The sequence below is a fragment of the Chrysemys picta genome, chromosome 5 (genome assembly GCF_011386835.1).
Source record: "Chrysemys picta bellii isolate R12L10 chromosome 5, ASM1138683v2, whole genome shotgun sequence".
NCBI lineage: Eukaryota > Metazoa > Chordata > Testudines > Emydidae > Chrysemys > Chrysemys picta.
In genome coordinates this window covers 122,073,331-122,089,669 of record NC_088795.1, presented here as the reverse complement: position 1 = coordinate 122,089,669, position 16,339 = coordinate 122,073,331, and the positions used below count along the sequence as shown (strand labels likewise).

At 39.9% G+C, this 16,339-nt stretch overlaps 1 long non-coding RNA gene across 1 annotated transcript; it reads right to left on the bottom strand.

Moving 5' to 3' along the window:
* Window positions 1-7,106: 7,106 nt before the first annotated feature.
* Window positions 7,107-16,056, bottom strand: LOC112060310 (uncharacterized). The gene is made up of 3 exons (XR_002889638.3): window positions 15,937-16,056; window positions 7,271-7,375; window positions 7,107-7,187 (listed from the first exon to the last, which is right to left on the bottom strand). It is a non-coding gene; the product is annotated as an uncharacterized LOC112060310 (long non-coding RNA).
* Between the last annotated feature and the right edge of the window lie 283 nt (window positions 16,057-16,339).

Below are 16,339 nucleotides of genomic sequence, written 5' to 3'. Positions count from 1 at the left end.
ATCCCTGGACTTAGAGAAGCTGTGTTGCAACACACAAGCCCATATATCACATTAGAGAGCATTACATAACATACTTAATGCGTAAATTCCTTGGTTGTTATGTTCCTTTGTTGTCAGAGCTCACAGAAAACAGTAAAATCTCAAAATGGGGTCATGCAACCACTACGGTCAGGAACCCCTGAGTATGTTAGCAAGATCCACCAGCCAAACACTTGAGAGAGAGATTGCTTGGTGCTACCTCAGAGCACTGGCCCATCCCATCCATTTCCCCATCTCAGGAAAAATAACAACAACGACAAAATAATATATTAGAGATGTGGGGAATTCCTTCCTGACCTCTGACCCCTGAAGCATGAGATTTTAGGAACATAAGACCTAAAGTTCAAGGGACTCCCAAGGCGGCTGAGCCCTACCACGATAAGGCCCTACCAGTAGAAGCAACCTCATCAGACAATCTCACAAATAAATGTGTCCAGTTCTCATTAAAAACTAATTAAGTTGTTTGCCCCCACAGGTCTTATTGGGTTAGAGACTTTCTAATTTCCAGCCTGAACGCGTTCATGGCCAGTTTATACTCATTTGTTCTTGTGCCAATGTTGCCTATTTGAGTTTTTCACCCTCTCTGGTATTTACCCCCTGATGTATTTATACATACCAATCATATACCCTCTGAACTTCATTTTGCTAGGCTAAGCACACCAATCTCCTCCAGTTTCCTCTGATAGGACAGGCCCTCCATTTCCCTAATCATCTGCGTAGCTCTTCTCCACACCAGTTCCAGTTTGAATTCGTTGTTCTTGAACATGGGTGACTAGAATTATACACAGTATTTCACATGAGCTCTTACCAGTGTCTTGTACAATGGCACCAATACTTCTCCAGCTGTACCGAAAAGGCCTCACCTGACACATCCTAGCAACATATTTGCCTTTTCCATAGCTGCACAACATTGGTGGCTCACAGTCATCGTGTGATTGACCCACACACTCAGATCTCTCTCCTCCTATGTCACTTCCAGCTGATGGGCCCCCAGCTTGTAGAAATTCTTATTATTAGACCCTAAGTCATGACCTTGCATGTACATAGTACATGACCTTTGTACTATGGAATTTCATCCCATTTCTGTCACTCCAGTCTTCAAGGTCATCCAGATCTTCCTATATAATATTCCAATCCTCCTCCTGTATTGAAGATGCCGCCCATCGAATTTATCACCATCAAATTTAATTAGCCTGCTTCCACTTTTTGTGCCAAGGCCATTAATAAAAATATTGAATAAGATTGGTCTCAAGACCGATCCTTGAGGAACTTCACTAGTAACCTCTCTTCAGTCTGATAGTTCACCTTTCAGTACAACCTACTGCCTTCTCCCCATGGCCAGTTCCTTTTCCACCTTAAAATTCTTGTACTAATCCCTGTCTTCTCTGATTTAAACTAGTAATTTCACATGTGGTACCATGTCAAATGCTTTACTGAAGTCCAAGTATATTGGATATACCATATTTCCCCTATTTAAAAAAATGAGGTATTTTCTCAAAGAAGAAAATCAGGTTAGTCTGGCACGATATATCTTTGTTAATCCCATGTTGCATTACATCCCCTTTTCCTTTTACCTCCATGAATTTAATTATTCATTCCTTCACTATTTGTTCTAAAGCCTTGCATACTATTAAGGTCAGAATAACAGATCTGCAATTGTCTGAATTACTTTTTCCCCTTTCTTTAATATGGGTATGATGTTAGCTAGTTTCCAGTCATATGGTACTATGCTTGAAAAATCCTTGCTACTGGACTAACAATTTTATATTTCAGTTCTTTTGGTATTTTTAGGTGGAAACTTTCTGGTCCCCCTGGTTTGAACACATTAAGCTATTTAAGTTTCCCTTTTACTTCAGATGTGGTAATTTCCATTTCTATACACTTTTTTTCATTAGCCACCCTACCTTTATGCCCATATTATCATCCTTACTGAAAATTGAGGCAAAGCATTCATTTATTTTCGGGCCATACTAGAGTATCATTAATCTCCTCCCCATCCACGACACATAGTGACTCAACCTCATTCTTCCTTATTCTTTTATATAACTAAAATACCTCTTATTATTTATTCTAATTTTATGTAATCTGACTCCACTCTGCTGAGCCACTCTCCTCATCTGGCCTGTTTGCAGTTCTATTCTCAAACACTTCTCTTTCAGGCAGCGATGGGGAGGGTGGATTTAGAAGCTCCTCTGTTACTATGGTGATGCAGAACTGTCATGTACACTACAGTGTGACTTAGAGCAGAGGTTCTCACAACAAATTTGTTGGTGGCCTCAGAGTGCGGCCATCAACTCTTGCTGGTGGCCACGCTGACAATTTTTTTCCTAAAATACTTAATTAATTTTAGGAAAAAACAAATAAATATGCATATATACACGTCCAAATCATTGTAAATTATTTATGTAAGGTTTTTTTCAGTAATAAAATAATGTACAATGGTCTGTATTCTTTACTGGACCTAAACAGAATAGAAACACAGATAAGGTGCTTTGCATGTTTTTGTCTTTTTGTTGTTGTTTCTTTTGCTTTTTTGGTTGCTTTTTAAAAAAAACTTGCTAGATAGTAAGTCTGCTACTGTGAAAAGTGATATTTGTATGTTTGTTAATATCACTTTTCACAGCAGATTTACTCAGCCTCGGCAAGCCTTGGGAGAAATTAAGGCCTGGATGGGGAGGTGGGCAGGGAGGCCACAGGGCCCAGGGACGTTGGTGTCGATGGTGAGCCTGGGATCAGAGCCTGGAACCAGAGCCTTCTACCGCATGTATGGTGCCTGAAACCCCACGGCCAAAGCCTGCCCCCCACGAAAGTGGGAAATTCACCAGCTGCCTGCACCTCCAGCTTTTGTGTTTCCAGAAGGGGACAGGGCCCAATCCCTGCTGGTGGCCCTGGGAGAGGGGCTATTGCTTCCCCCCTCCCAAATCACAGCCCAGGAGGCTGTGGCCACAAGAAAAGCCCCTGGTGGTCGCAGTTGAGAAACACTGACTTAGACTATGTTGACTTCTCTGGGTCTCCATGGTAACAGAGGAGTGTCCAAACACCCATTCTTCTAGAGCAGTGGTTCTCAAACCTTTTTTACTGGTGACCCCTTTCATATAGCAAGCCTCTGAGTGTGACCCCCCCTTATAAATATATAAAAAAGTGTTTTTAATTTAACACCATTATAAATGCTGGAGGCAAAGCGGGGTTTGGGGTGGAGGTTGACAGCACGCAACCCTCCATGTAATAAGCTCACAACCCCCTGAGGGGTCCCGACCCCCCGTTTGAGAATCCCCATTCTAGAGGCTTAGTTAGGGAAAGCTTGGAGTTAATAGTGAATTCTCATTTCAGCCAACTACTGTTGACCTGTTTAAGCAGCCATTGTGCATGGAAAGTTGACATGTGATGGATAGGGAAGAGATATCTTTATTCACTAAAAATGCATGCAGAGGACTTCTACGGTGGCATCAGCCAGTCACTATAAACTGAGCTGATTAAGCACCTTAGGGCAGAGGCACTAGACACAAGAATACATACGTTCTGGCCATTTTTCTGGTGTGACACTGAACTGGAACTGGGCCAGCATGTCATGGCGTAAGGTTTTTTTGAAATATTTCCTTTTATGTCTACTGCCGTTCTGTCTGCTAAGTCAAATCAGTCGGTTTAGGAAGGAAAAAGCTGTCAGTTATGATCTATGATTGTTTTTTCCTCTGAAGCTGAAACTGAACACATCAGTGTGCTGTTATCAGGAGATCTCTTTCTGATGGCAGGAGTCAGTGTGAGGGCAGCAACTGAGGTGGCGGTAGCATTCTGCCTTTTAGCTCTATCAACGTGGTGGTGGAAAACATGAGCTTCATCCAGTTTTCATTAAAATCAACAGGCATCTTTCCACTTTTATAGGGGGACATCAAGGGGAGTTATTTCCATTGACTTCAATAGGGTTTGGAGTAGGCCCCACATTAGCAACAAATTGTGTTAAAACACAGTTCCTGTTAGCACAGTTTCCAGAACCAATGTAAATGGAGATTGTTTTTTTCAGGGAAACATGTGATATAACCTTGCTAAAAGGATGCCTACATGTATTCAGTCACCAATGGTTGTCAGAAAAATCTCTGCCACACTGGTTAGGGAACTATGACAGACCCATGTCAGCAACAGTAAGGTCTCAATACAGTTGTAACTAGCTCAGTTTCAAACATCATGTGGTCAGAGTCCAACATACATTTTTTGGATACATTTAAATAATCTGTAGCATTTGTGATATCTGGTACTTGCTGTAACTATTTTCTTACAGTCTGATAATATTTAATACTGAATAATCTTTCTACAGAATTTTTAAACTAGCCTATATCAATGTTCAGCAAGGGTATAATTCAGGGGTTGGCAACATTCGACACGCGGCTCGCCAGGGTAAGCACCCTGGCAGGCCGGGCCAGTTTTATTTACCTACTGACGCGGCAGGTTCGGCCGATCTCGGCCCCCACTGGCCGCGGTTCGCCGTCTCGGGCCAATGGGGGCGGCAAGAAGCCGCGGCCAGCACATCACTCGCCCGCGCCGCTTCTCACTGCCCCCATTGGCCCGGGACGGCGAACAGCGGCCAGTGGGGGCCGCGATCGGCCGAACCTGCCGTGTCAGCAGGTAAATAAAACTGGCCTGGCCCGCCAGGGTCTTACCCTGGCGAGCCGCGTGCCGAACGTTGCTGACCCCGGGTATAATTCCTAATTAAATTCCATAAAATGGTTTAAATATTCCTTAGAATGGACATTCTGTGGGTTTTCAGGTTATTTTATAGAGAAATCTTTTACATTTTTTCTAGAGCCATAGTGTCACAATGGACAAAATGATTGTGTTTTTTTCAAATCATGTTAGTTCAATTGAGCTCATTTAACATGACTGAAAAACCCATTAAGATGTAGGTTAACTAGTCTGAGGCCATATTATCTGACTGTGTTGTAGCCTGGGCTATCATCCTAGGCTACAATAAGAGCTATAAATATGCCTTCGATACATTAGCCTGCATATTGACAGGGCTTTTCAATCATGTTACACTAACTCAAATGAGCTAACATGGTTGAAAAGACATCCTTTTTGTTCATCAGCCTTAATGGATTCATCCCTATTACATTCTAAAAGACTTTTTCATTAAAGTTAGGTTTCCTGGTGATTTTTTACATTCTCATTCAGCTGCAGCACCCTATGGCAACAGATTAGGAGATGAAACTTCATCAAAGTAAACTTGTTAAAAAATGGCTTTCCTAATGTAACCTTTTGGTGGGCTAGAGTTCTCTTCATTGCCCTTCTTCAGTGCCTAAGACCCCCCAACTCCTATAGAAAAGTAGCTGCAGACCCAGAATTCAGTCTCTAAGGATTTTCAGCAAGGATTGCACAGGGTCAATCTCCCCACATTCAAGTCCCAAAAGGAACTAAAGAAATGAATTTAATTAATTAACAACTTGATCAAATCTTAGAATAAAGAAACAATAATAGTAATACCAATGTGTACAACATGGCTATTTTATAATCCACTTACATTATACAGTTACACAAACATAAAAGACGAAAACAAACTAAACCTAAACAGGCCAAACCTCACAGAAACGCAGTGAGAAGGAACTGAGAATTCCCAAAAGCTTAGGCTGAGTTCACCTGAGTCTCAGTTAGAGTTTTTGATCACCAAATCTATATAGTCTGCTGAGCCAAAAACAACATCTTCCCTCCACTTGCTTGTGGGAATCTTCCATTGGAATCCATGCAGACTCTTCCTCTGCTGAAATCACTGTTAGCCAATCAGCTAACTGATTAGCCAATCACTCAGTTAAGTGTATTGATTTAAAAAAAAGCCCACCCTGTTACAAGAAAATACAAAACCGAGAATAGCAAAATATAAATGACCCTTTCCCCATTACTAGATTCAAAGAAAAGTTGGGGATTCATACTAGTTGAGATAATATAACAAACAGTTTGGCTAAAAACAAAGTATACAATTAAAATAGAACAAATTATTTCCCCCTCTCAATTTCCCCTTGCTATAATTAGCATTGCCCATGCTTCCCTGTTAGAGGGTTAACAATACCACTAATATACTGCAAAATCCTTCAGAGTTAGGGACACCAGTCTGCTTTCTGCTCCTGGGCTCAACTTCTCCCAACTCACACAGGGCACATGGCCCTTTGTAAAGCAGTTACTCTGACTGCTTGTCCTCATGGAGTCTGACCCCAGCAACTGGGAACCTATGGGAGCATACCCCAAACTCCCACACCCAACATCCAGAAGCTTCTGGATGTGGAGTGCTAAATCTGCCTAGCAACAATGACCCAGACACAACTCACTCCTCCTCCTGACCCCCAGGGCCGGTGCGAGGAAGGTTCGCGCCCTAGGCAAAAATTCCACCTTGCGCCCCCCCCCAGCCCGGTGGCAGCTCCCCGCCCCCCCTCCACCCTGAGGCGCCCCCCCGCGGCAGCTCCCCCCCCCGGCCGGGGAGCTATGTGGCAACTTCCCCCGCACCATGAGGCACCCCCCCGCGGCAGCTCCCTACCCCCTGGCCCGGGGATCCGTGCGGCAGCTCTGACCCAGGGGTTCCCCTGGGCTGCCGGCGGCGCGCTGACCTGGGGAACCCCTGGGCTGCCTGCCGGTGGCTCAGACTCCCTCTCCCTCCCAGCGCAGCGGCCGTTGTAAAAAAAAAAAAAAAAAAAAAATTGGGAGCGCCGCTTTTTGGCGCCCCAAATCTTGGCGCCCTAGGCAACCACCTAGTTGGCCTAAATGGTAGCACCAGCCCTGCTGACCCCCACTGTGGCAACACATTGCTAAGAAAGAAAAAAATATAGGAGGGATAATATATTTCCACACCATTAGCTCTCTGATTATTCAATCTTCCTCTTTTTCTTTGAACAGGGCTGCTTGGAGACCTTTTAAATGCCAAAATATGGATAGGGTTATTCAGGTCATGTTTCTGGTACTGTATACAGTATACATGGCATTATATCTATTTTAGAAATTTTTTATAAAAAGCTTATTTTGGAATTCAGTTGAACAGACTATGGGAGGATAAAGCAAAGATCAAGGAACTCATAACATTTAAAAATATTAGTAGTACCTGGTATTGTATCTCTGTGGTCTTATGCGATGTCATAGTAAGTTTATTGGTGAACTAGCACAAGCAGGCACAGATTCTAGAAAAATGAGAGCAAGGACAAGGTCATTCAGGAAAGGAACAAGTCTTTTAATGCTGAAAAGCAGGGCACAGACAGCTCACCTTTCTGCTGCTGTATTGCCGTCACCTTCACACACTCTCAAACAGATCTCAGAAGTACTTCCTGAGCCAGGAGTCCTCTTTAGATTGGGGGATGGCTGTGTCACCCTGCCAGCAAAATAACTGTTTCAGCAATAAACAGATTTGTGGTGATTTTAAGTAGCAAGTGCTGATTTCTGCCCTCAGATGTGTGAGTCTCTCTGTCTCACAGAATTAGATGGAGCTATGCTTCTGCATCTGAGGGCAGATTTAAGAAACTTAATTCTGCAGAATTAAATCTATTAGACAGCATTTTCCCCCAGTTTCATTGTGTGTTCCTTCTTACTAAGATGGGAAAACTTAACAATGCAGCAGAGAAATCAGTACATTTTTAGAGCATTATTCAGCACAATGTCTGGGAAATGTGCAGAAGATATAAATCTCTAAATAATACAGAGTAGACCTATTAAAGTATAAAATAATTTCTTTTGAACTAAAAGGATTGGTATACTAATCTTCCCAGTGTGATCTTCATTTGACATATGTGGAAGCCAAGGCTAATGTGTCAGGAGACTTATGCTAATCTCTAGGGAAAATGATAAGTTGACAGTTTGATAGAAATTGCTAACTTTAGTGCAGACTATTTATTTCCCATGTCATTGTCATATATAAAACATTGGTCATAATGGATAGGATTAGGAAAGAAAAGCAATAAGCAGCAAAAGCAAGTAATTCAAACCACAGGTTTTAATCACAAGTTTTAAAGAATCTGAAAAACATCAGAGACTTTACTTTTTATATCACAACATGGTTCTAATTCCCAGTGTACAGAACTGCAGTACTTAGAAATGCATTTAATTCCAGTGTTTAGAACAGCATTGTTTCAATTTAATTTTAGGGGACTGAGAAGAGTTTATATATGTCGTACAGTCCTTCAATAAACCAGGGGTCTGATTGTTTTGGGTTTTTCCAATTAAAAAAACTGTGTGTGCTCAGTCAGTCAGTTGTGTCTCAGTGTTTTGTGTATATACTTTTCACTGTTGCAACAGTACATCTAAAAAACATAATGCAATTGTAAAGAAAATCCCATCAAGCAAAAAATATAGTATAATGTAAAATGGGGACTTTTGCAAAGAATTGTTAAAAGGTAGCACTTCTATTTTGCATACTGCTCCACAAGACACACTAGGTTTTGTTTCAGTTCAAAAAAGCATTTTATGTGGTTTCAATACTGAAATATTGTAGGAGGAAAATAAACCTCCCACCACACCTCAATTTCTTATTTTCTTAAACTTTTCAGGCCTGAATCACCACTGTGTGACTTCAGTTTTCAATGGAGTTATAATGGAGTTAAACTGACAAGAAACTGGAACAATTCAGTGGAGAACCAGGCCTATTTTCTTGAAAAGTGATTAACCTTACGCTTCATAGCACATCCTTTAAAACAATGTTACACTCCATTTTTATTCGGAAAATAACATTCTGTTTAAAAAGAGGTGCAATTTGCCAATGCCTAAATGAATTTCCAAGTTTAAGTCTCTGCACCATACATTATTGCATTTGAAACTCAGGTATATTTAATTTTTATAAAGAAGCAGTTTTCAGACTGATTAGCTGTAAGGGATTAGTTAACAAGTTTAGATAAAATGAACCCCCCAACCCCGAGCCCTGAAACGTCACCTACTATTTTCAGAAATGGATTTGAACTGAACCCATATTGAAAATCTGAATAAACGTCAGAGTAGCCAACAAATGACAAAGAGCTGGGTCTAGAAGCAGAAGTTATGGAATATTTTCGCAGTATCTGTTCTTACAAGCCATCCAATCCAACAGATCTGGAGAAAAGTGGGCCCAAACCACAAAGTTGGTTTGGTTTCAGAGTTAGGTGGCAACCATCATATTTGCAGCTGAATCTGGATTCCTTCCAGTATTCAGGTAGTGTTCAGATCAAGGGTGAAATCCTGATGCCATTGAAGTAAATGAGAATTTTGCCATTGATTTCAACAGGGGTGAAGACTTCATCCCAAGTGTTTTGATTAGAATACAATAATTTATTTATCACAACTTTTGAATGTGTTTCTAAATGAAACCCAAACTCTTTCTTGCCCTTCTATTATTCTGATTAGAGATTGTCTGGGACCATAATACTCTGGCTACCTGGCTACTAACAGAAACCACCAAACTCTGAAACTCTTGAATGGTATTGGAGAGAGACAGAATCAAGCCATGGGTCTGTATTCTATTGCTGATCCACTAAACCATCAAGCTACCAGATCACTCCAGTATTGTTTTATGGAAAAGCCCCAAAACAGAAAAGATATCTAACTTTTGAAGAATATTTATGATTTTTAGATGTGTACATTAGTCTGCTAATATATGTTCTGTCTGTTCAGATGCATTTTCACACTTATAATAGTTTTAACATTAAGGAAAATGTGGGATAATTATATAGACTTTGTTTTCACTGCCTGTATTGAAGTACCCAGTTTCTGAGCCATGATGTTTTTCTATTGGGACTTTAACCATGAATCTTCATGATGAACTATTAAAAAGTGTGACAGCAAAGAACCCCTTTCCATGAGCATGAAAATGGTTCCTTACCAAGTGAGTCTGACATGATCAAGAAATCCTGGATTATTTTGACAATAGCTGTATCTTCTTTTTCACTAATACCTGGGTTTCTGTTTATAATTATATGACTAGCAACAGTATTTATACTGACAAAATAAACAAATATAGAAATGTTAATTCTGTAAAGGTACTGGGAGGATGTTACATTTCAGACTATTTGCTTAATTTCCACTGCAGAGCTCTTTCCCTTATTTGCTAAACGCTCAGCTGCTGGTAACTTTGGAGAAATGATCAGTTATAATGATGATACTTATCCAAATGTTTCTGACAGAATTGCCACATACTGCTAAATCTCTGGGAACAGTCCCTCTTTTTTCCTCTCATTCTTATCACTTCTCTTCTAATTTTTACTTATTATTGTTTATAGCTCCACAGTGCAAAAGTCTCAACAGGGCAATTCCTACAGCCCAACATTTACAATCTAAGTAGACAAGACAAAGTGAGAGTAAGGTAGTATTATCCCCATTTCAGAGATGGAGAAATGAGGCACAGAAAGAAATAGGGTCAGAATCTCTGCTCCGCCAAATTTGCTTTGCACCTTCCTCCTTTGCCAACTGCCATCCTCCCTGGCATAAGAGTGAAAAGAGTGCATAGCAGGGACTGGCTGGGATGTGGTAGAGCTGAGCTCGACTATGTATGTCTGATCCTCTGCTGGCATGAATGCTGCTATGGAGATTACATCAAGGACTGAAGTTAGAGTAGGCCCTGTAATGATCTAACTTCTGCTGGGACTGGGCAGGCAAGAATCAGGCAGCCATAACTTGCCACCTGCAGCCACCACTTATAAATGCTGTTCAGACAGCAATTGGGGCGTAGGTGATTTACCCAACATCATAGAGAAAACCTGTATCAGAGCAGGAAACTGAACCTAGATCTTCTAAGTCACAATCCAGTACTTTAACAACAAGACCATGCTTCATGGGCACCACCATGTTTACCTTTGTTGAGCAGTCATCCAAGTGACTGGCAGATATAGGTTGCTTAATAGAGGTGCTCTATAAAAAAAGTACCAATAAATTGTACAGGAAACTTTTGGGATACTTTAAAGTAGATGCTTCTTACAAGGGCTTACCAATTGCAAGTGGTCCTTAATGCATATTTTTCTCTACTTATTTGTGGTCACAGAACAGACAAACACTTAGCTCGACCTCAAACTGATGTGAAGCAACTCTGACCCCCCACCAAACCAACTAGACAATGATGTCACCTTTTCCTCTTAATAAAGGAATTTCTTCATAGAACTTCATGGGTTTCCCAGGACAGAAGGGACCATTATGATCATCTAGTCTGACCTCTGGTATAACACAGGTCATAAAACTTCCCTGAAAAAATCCTAGAATATATATTTTTAGAAGAAACCTCCAATCTTGATTTACATTTTTTCAGTGATGGAGAATCCACCATGACCCTTAGTAAGTTGTTTCAATGGTTTATTACTCTCACTGTTTACAACTTATTTCTAGTCTGAATATGTCTAGCTTCAACTTCCAGACATTGGATTGTGTTATATCTTTGTCTGCTTGACTCAAGAGCCCATTTTTAAATATTTGTTCCCCCTGTAGGTACTGATAGACTGTAATCAAGTCACCCCTTAACCTTCTCTTTGTTAAACTGAATAAACTGAGCTCTTTGGTTCTATCACTACATGACTGATTTGCTAATCCTTTAATCATTCTTGTGGCTCTTCTCTGTACTCTCTCCAATTTATCAATGTCCTTTTTGAACTGTGGACACCAGAAGTGGAAACAGTATTCCAGTAGTGGTCACACGAGTACTAAACACAAAGACAAAACAACCTCTTCACTCCTACTCAAAATTCCTCTGTTTATGCATCCAATGATCACATTAGCCTTTTCAACCATAATACCATACTGGGAGCTCATTTTCAGCTGATTATCCATCATAACCCCCAAATCTTTTTCAGAGTTACTGTTTCCCAGGTTAGAGTCCAGCATCCTGTAAGTATGGCTTACATTCTTTGTTCCTAGATGTCCACATTTACGTTTAGCTGTATTAAAATGCATATTGTTTGCTTGTGCCCAGCTTGCCAAGTGATCCAGATCACTAACTATGATCTGGCCTCTTCATTATTTACCACTCTTCTAATTTTTATGTCGTCTGCAAACTTTATCGGTGATGATTTTATGTTTTCTTCCAAGTAATTGATAAAGATGTTAAGTAGTGTTAGACCGAGAACCAATCTCTGCAGGAACCACTAGGAGCACACCCTCTTGATGATGATTCCGCATTTGCGATTACATTTTGAGACCTATCAGTTAGTCAGTTTTTAATCTATTTAATACGTACCACATTATTTTTATATCCCTTTAGTTTTTTAATCAAAATATCATGTGGTATGAAGTCAAATGGCTTACAAAGGTCTAAGTATATTATGGAGGTAATAATTCTATTACCTTTATCACAGAAGACTAAGTGAAATAACAAATTGTAGCTGTAGAATTGTCGAAAAAGTATGTTGAAAAATTGTACAGGATTCAGAAAAGAACTACAAGAATGATTTGAGGTCTGGAAAACATATCTTACTATGAGAGACTTAAGAAGTTCAATCAATATACCTTATTGAAGAGAAACTTAGACGGTGGCTTGAGGGTTATGATCTATAACTATCTACACATGGAGGATATATCTGATACTACAGCACTATTTAATCTAGCAGGTTACTCTTGTATTATTATACCATATGGGGGGGGGCAGAATCTGACTTATAATGTATTAAAATAGAACTTGATAAGGGGCTGATTTAAATTAAATGGCTGAAAACTTAAGCTAGAAAAAATTCAACCTGTGAATAAGATGCAACATTTTAAACTATGACTTTAATTAACCATTGGAATAGTTTACCAAGGGATGTGGTATATTCTCCATCATTTGAAATCTTTAGTTTAAGATTAGATGCCTTCCTAAAAATATGCTCTAACTCAATCAAAAATTATTGAGCTTAATGAAAGAATTAATATGAAATTCTATGAAATTTCATGACCTGTGTTATGCAAGAAGTCAGATTAGGTGATCACAGTGATCCCTGCTGGCCTTAAAAAAGTCTATGAATCATCTACATCTAACTATTATTTTTATTATTTTAAAAAATGTATACATTTCATGGAACTGGGAGAATAAATTATTTTCTCTAACTTATTTTAAAGCAGAAGGCTTTTAATCTCTGCAGCAAGTACAGAGAAAAACCGGAAACTGTTGCAGTTTCACAGTTTCCCAAGCTTTTTAATGTGCTTTTTTCATTGACTAAACTGCAAATTTTGGAACAATATGAGAAAACTATACAAGAATTATTTGAGAGAGAGAGAGAGAGAGAGAGAGATGAGAAAAGTAAAGCTTTAAAAAGCATATAAAGTACTCATGACTCTGAAGGTGAAAGAGAAAACAATGAAAACTTGAACCAGAATTTGAGTGACATAGACTGGAATTGCAGTTGGACTTATTATTTTTTCAAGCTGTTCAATTGAAGCATCAATTAAGGGAGCTCAAAGGAAAATTGTGTGTAGTGCTATGTGACTCCTGTCAATTGACATTCTAGGGATTCAAATAATTACTCTTTTTGGAGTCAGCTAGATATAACAGAGATCTCCTTTTCATAGAAAGGAGTAAATTCTGGTGACTTTCTTTTAGGTGCTCTGCAGGGAAGGGGATGCAGGAAACCTCTTATCTTCTTACACAAGAATCAGGCAGAATATACTTAGGTATTATTGTGACAGAGGCCTCAACATATATAGACAGAACACAGCCCCTAGTGCTCGTGGACCAATGTGGATAGGAGATGGAGGGGTGGAGCTAGTAAGCACTTCTGGCAATATACCACAATCATAGGGTGATGGCCAGATTCCCACCCTCTGCTTCAGTAGCAGACTAATGCGGGCAGTCTGCCCACTCATTTCTAAAGCAGCAGTAGCGAGCACCACTGACTCTACTTCTTCCAGGATTCCCTGAGCAATTCTCTCTGTGCCTGCTCTACACAAGCAGAATAGCTGGAGAACCCATCACTTGGCTGCTCTTTCAGGGGATATGAAGCAAGCACTGGCCTATAGTATATAATGGTAGCTCTCACTGATCAGTTCTGGTTTATGTTGAAGGACTGTAAGTAAATTAACATCGTGTTGCTATTAAATTGGATGTACTGCATGTTCTTGGTGGTGGTGGAGTTACCCTTGGTTGAAATCTATAGGAGTGTGCCCAAGGGAGACTGTAGGATCAGGTTTCTATATTGGGATATAACCTTTGTTTTGTTAATAGCTGAATGAAGATGGTTTCTGCAATCTGGGGTACAATATCAACAGATTTCAGAGTAGCAGCCGTGTTAGTCTGTATTCACAAAAATAACAGGAGTACTTGTGGCACCTTAGAGACTAACAAATTTATTAGAGCATAAGCTTTCGTGGACTACAGCCCACTTCTTCGGATGCATATAAAATGACAGTCATTTAAGAGAAAAGTAGTTACAATTTATGGCTATTTAGATATCCATTTTCAGACATGCAGAAAAGGGTCCTTCAAGAGAAGCTGGGATTTCCAAGACATTGTATTAGTTATTAATAATAAATACACCACTACCCCAATATAACGCGACCTGATATAACACGAATTCGGATATAACGCGGTAAAGCAGCGCTTCGGGGGGGTGGGGGGGGCAAGGCTGTGCACTCCGGCGGATCAAAGCAAGTTCGATATAAGCCGTTTCACCTATAATGCAGTAAGATTTTTTGGCTCCCGAGGACAGCGTTATATTGGGGTAGAGGTGTAATAATAATTATACAGGCATAATTAACTACAGAGACCTGACATGCAGAAATATGTTTCTTTTTTTAGAATGATATGAATAATTTTGCATAATTTTAAAGTGTATTTTCTGTGAAAAGTTGCAAGAGTTTATACTTAGGAGTCACGTATTTTAAAAAAATTTATATCCTTCTTCATGGTGAATCATACCTTATTCCACGAGTAGGTTTTATTGCAATCAGTGAGAATACTTGTGGAGCAAGCTACTACTCAGTGTGAATAAAGGTACTGTATAGCACTCTGCCCCCCAGAAAAAGAACTTTCCTTTTCCTTTTTTCAAATGAAGTGTTAAAACCCTAAAACAGACCTTTTGGCCCTGAAATAACATTCTGTGCTATACTGCATTATCTTTCTTTAGTGTAGTAGACAGCAGCAGCTAAGACAAAGTCATTTCTGAAACAACAACTCCCGGAGTTTGGCATTTCAAAAGGAAACAGCTTTTATTTTAAAATAAGAACTACTATACTATAAATGAACTTTATAGGACTTTAAATTTCAGGCAGGGTTTGGGAAAGCTGATGCCATATTAATATAGCAATGTCATTCTGGTGGTATATCAACATGACACTGAGCACTAGGAATACAATCTTCAGCCTAAATCTCAGTGGCTTTTATTGCAAAACAATACATTTTTAATTAAAAAGGAGTCTTTAGAAAGATTAAGCAAGGAGACGCAGGGTTCTGAAGTCTCTCAAATGAATTGATTTGAGTTTTAGTGCAAATAGTCATGCATTCCACACAGTGTAGACAGGAGGAACCAACTTGGTTTTCATAATCCCTCAGATTGTGTACACTATTTTATTATTTATATTTAGATACTTTAAAATGTATTGCTTGCATGCTGTAGAATTTTTATACCTCTCCATAAGCTTGGAGTGGCCTTCTGATTAATATAAATCAGGCTCCCTCAGGTTCCTCCTTCTCATAATTCCTAGTCACACCAAGTCCATGAACTACTTTGGCCTTAAGATCACCCAGCATTCTGTGTTACTCACTGAAGTGTATTTAAATTGTAAACAAAGGGACTCTGTGTGTTACAACGCATGGGCTAACTTTCAGGATAACACCTGCTATAAATGATGTTAAACACACCTTCCACAAATGATGATTCATATCAGCAATCATCAGCTCGGGATGTACGGTTATGAAGAAAGTCCATAGCTTTGTGGTTTCAAAAGGCCCTCCATGAGAATGTACACTTTATTTAATATTCAGGTAAATGTATCTTAGTTAATGTACTGGCACTTTACCTTCTCCAGAGTGTAGACTTTTGGGGATCGGGTCTGTCTTTGCAGTGTCCCCATACGCTTAGAAGCAATCTTCTTGGAGGTCCCTGTATGTTTAAGGAGCACTCAGGGGACAAGCCTGTCAGTCACAAAGACACAACATTTGTGGTTACTGTGTGGCCACTCAGATGAGCTGGAGCCTGCTCAGGCTTCCAGAAATATCTAGTTCCCATACCCTTTCTCAGATGCTTAGCATATGGCCAGATCATATCCTCACCTAGTAAAAGCCTTTCGAAGGTCACCCTCATAGCATTTCATAGCTGGTGAGGAGGAAACCTAGGATTTAATTTAAAAGGCCATGAAGTTCACTTTCAAATCTAGTACATCTGCTGGGAGCCACACAGATCCTAGAGGATACACAGGAAGC